The sequence below is a fragment of the Rhinoraja longicauda genome, chromosome 44, assembly GCF_053455715.1.
Source record: "Rhinoraja longicauda isolate Sanriku21f chromosome 44, sRhiLon1.1, whole genome shotgun sequence".
Classification (NCBI taxonomy): Eukaryota; Metazoa; Chordata; class Chondrichthyes; order Rajiformes; family Arhynchobatidae; genus Rhinoraja; species Rhinoraja longicauda.
This window is the reverse complement of record NC_135996.1, coordinates 3041073-3044716: the sequence shown is the minus strand read 5'-3', so window position 1 is coordinate 3044716 and position 3644 is coordinate 3041073. Positions and strand designations below refer to the sequence as shown.

Here is a 3644-nt window from a genome sequence, read left to right as displayed (position 1 = left end):
AGAGAGGGGACAGGGAGAGAGAGAGAGGGGACAGGGAGAGAGGGCAGGGAGAGAGAGAGAAGGGGGGCAAGGGGAGAGGGGGGCAGGGAGAGACAGAGAGAGATGGGGACAGAGAGAAAGAGGGGGACAGGGAGCGAGGAAGAGAGAGAGAGAGAGAGAGAGAGAGAGCGAGGGAGGGAGAGAGAGGGAGAGGGGGTTGGGGAGAGGGGGTTGGAGGAGAGGGGGAGAGAGAGGGACAGGGAGAGAGAGAGGGGGACAGGGAGAGAGAGGGGGCAGGGAGAGAGAGAGAGAGGGAGGGAGAGACAGGGAGAGAGAGAGAGAAAGGGGGACAGGGAGAGAGAGGGGGCAGGGAGAGAGAGAGGGAGGGTTGGGGAGAGAGGGGGCGAGGGATGGGAGGGTGGGCGAGAGGGAAGGGGAGAGCGAGGGAGGGAGTCTGGGATGGAGGGAGGGAGGGAGAGATGTAGGGAGGGAGGGAGGGAGAGGGATGAAGGAAGGAGGGAGGGAGGGAGGGAGGGAGAGATGTAGGGAGGTGGGAGGGAGGTGGGAGGGAGGGAGAGATGGAGGGGGAGGGAGGGGGGTTCCATGAATGAGCGGCATTGATAATGAGCGTGGCAGGCAGCCAGGTTCTGGGTGGTGTGTGGGGAGGGGAGCTGCCTGCCGGAGATTCCCAGGGACCTGCATAATTATTAAGGAGAAAAATAAATACCGGCTGGAGGCGGCGATCTGGATCCACACGGATCTGAGCGGCTGGAGGCAAGAGGAGGAGGAGGAGGAGGGGGAGGATGGGGAGGGGATTGATCTCTTCACGTGCCCCTTGCCTGGAGCCACGCTCTCTCTCTCTGTCTCTGTCTCTGTCTCTCTCTCTCTCTCTCTGTCTGTCTGTCTGTCTGTGGGGCGTGCTGAGCGGCGTAGACAGACGCTGCTTCCTGCACACTTCCTCGTCTAACGGCCTGTGATTCCTGCCGACTGCAGACCACCCTTTTGTAGTGCGCGACGCCAGGGCATTCTTGGCTCGGCGCCAGGCACACTCACACAGTGTTGCCTCGAGAATAGGTCGCCACTCACAAGGCATTTGCACAGGCCGGCTCACACCCACCTATGTGTGTGTGTGTGTGTGTGTGTGTGTGTGTGTGTGTGTGTGTGTGTGTGTGTGTGTCTGTGTGTGCGTGTGTGTGAGTCCGTGTGTGTGTGTGTGTGCGCGCGTCTGTTAGTGTGTCTATGTGTGTGTGTGTGAGTCCGTGTGTGTGTGTGTGTGTGTGAGTGTGTGCATTTCTGTTAGTGTGAGTCTGTCTCTCTGTGCGTGAGTGTGCGAGTCTGTGTGTGTGCCTGCGTAACTGTGTGTGTATGTCTCTGTGCTTGTGTGAGTACATCTGTGTGTGTGTGTGTGTGTGTGTCGGTATTTCAGTGAGTGTGTGTGTGTGTGTATATGTGTGTGTGTGTGTGTTAGCCTATATATTTGTGAGTGCGTGTGTGAGTACATCTGAGTGTGTGTGTGTGTGTGTGTGTGTGTGTGTGGGTGTGTGAGTGTGTGTGTGGGTATATCTGTGTGTGTGTGTGTGTGTGAGTGTGTGGGTATATCTGTGAGTGTGTGTGTGTGTGTGTGTGTGAGTGTGTATATCTGTGAGTGTGTGTGTGTGTGTCTCTGTGCGTATGTGTGTGTGTGTTATTCTATACATCTGAGTGCGTATGTATGTGTGTGTGTGTGTGTGTGTGTGTGTGTGAGTGTGTGTGTGTGTGTGTGTGTGTGTGTGTGTGAGTGTGTGTTTGTTTTCAGACAAAGGAATTTCAGTGGTGCGTGTTGGATGGGGAAGTGGATGGGAAATCCCACCCTTCACACACAGACAGGCACACAACCCAATGCCACACGGCATTCTGCAAAAAAAACCCACACGCACATTTCTTGCTTTACTCACAGTTCAGACTCCACCCCTCTCCTGTACCGCTGCCCCCCACAGCTGTTTGAAGAATAAAGGGAGTGAGTGAGAGCTGGCCTGCGTACGGCAGCGGTGCAGCCCCACGTTCTGTGCCATGCCTCCCGGGATGGCGGGCGGACGGGCGGGTGGGCAGCGTTGCAGGCGGGCACACCTTGCCAGGCTCTCTGTTTACAGTGCTGAGAGAGAGAGGAGGGGAGCCCAGGCCCACAATGCCACGCGCCGCTCCCAAGCCGAGGTAAAAAAAAGAACCGGTTCCAGCCGGTCCTGACCTCAGGCCCCCGGGTAATCTCCCAAAAAAATAACTTCCCCCCCCCCCCCCCCCCCCCACTCTTCCTTTCCTTATTTCGGCAGCTCCCTGGCAAGCTGCCTGCCGGCGCCCGCTGGATTCTTAGTGTCTGGCTTCAGGGGGGTTAACTCTTTCAGCGCCGCCTTCCGTCCGGCTCCCTTTCAGAATTGGCCGCCGACCAACTCATCCCCCTCTCGCTTTTAACCCTTTAAGGTCTGCCGGTTCCAGGTGCCAACTTCTCCACGACGGCGAGACCGAGCGCAGGCTCGGCGATCGTCTCGCTCAACGCCTCCGCTCAGTCCGCCTCAACCTACCCGCTCTCCCGGTGGCTCAGCACTTTAACCCCCCCCACTCCCACACTGACCTCTCTGTCCTGGGCCTCCTCCACTGTCAGAGTGAGGCCCAGCGCAAATTGGAGGAACAGCACCTCATATTTCGCTTGGGCAGCCTACACCCCAGCGGTATGAACATTGACTTCTCTAACTTTAGATAGCTCCTGCTTTCCCTCTCTATCTCCATCCCCTCCCCCTTCCCAGTTCTCCCACCAGTCTTCCTGTCTCCGACTACTTCTATCTTCGTCCCGCCCCCTCCCGACATCAGTCTGAGAAAGGGTCTTGACCCGAAACAATAGACAATAGGTGCAGGAGGAGGCCATTCGGTCCTTCGAGCCTGTACGCACCGCCATTCAATGTGATCATGGCTGATCATTCTCAATCAGTACCCCGTTCCTGCCTTCTCCCCATACCCCCTGACTCTGCTATCCTTAAGAGCTCTATCTAGCTCTCTCTTGAATGCATTCAGAGAATTGGCCTCCACTGCCTTCTGAGGCAGAGAATTCCACAGATTCACAACTCTCTGACTGAAAATGTTTTTCCTCATCTCCGTTCTAAATGGCCGACCCCTTATTCTTAAACTGTGGCCCCTGGTTCTGGACTCCCCCAACATTGGGAACATGTGTCCTGCCTCTAACGTGTCCAACCCCTTAATAATCTTATACGTTTCGATAAGATCTCCTCTCATCCTTCTAAATTCCAGTGTATGCAAGCCTAGTCGCTCCAGTCTTTCAACATACCCCCACCTACCCATGTTCTCCAGAGATGCTGCCTGACCCGCTGAGTTACTCCAGCACTTTGCACTTTGTCCTTTTGTGTTATCCAGCATCTGCAGTTTCTTGTTTCTGCCCACATTTGGCCCATATCCCTCGCATCCTTTCCTATCCATGTACCTGTCCATATGTCTAATAATCAGAGCACAAGGTGCTTGTATTCTGCAACACCTCACTCAGTGGGACAGGAGCCTGAGGTGAGCCATACCTGACCCAGGTGAGAACAGACCATTCCAAACCCGCTTAGTCAAACTTGCCCGACTGGGGCCAACTAGTAACTGTTACCCAACGGTGGCACGGCGGTAGAGTGGCACGGTGG

General features: G+C 55.8%; 1 protein-coding gene across 1 annotated transcript in view; it reads right to left on the bottom strand.

Moving 5' to 3' along the window:
* Nucleotides 1–2126, bottom strand: part of gatad2b (GATA zinc finger domain containing 2B) — an 80747-nt gene extending 78621 nt beyond the window's left edge. The window contains 1 exon segment of the mRNA XM_078431906.1: nt 1914–2126. The gene's annotated coding sequence lies outside the window, so the exon portion shown is untranslated.
* Between the last annotated feature and the right edge of the window lie 1518 nt (nt 2127–3644).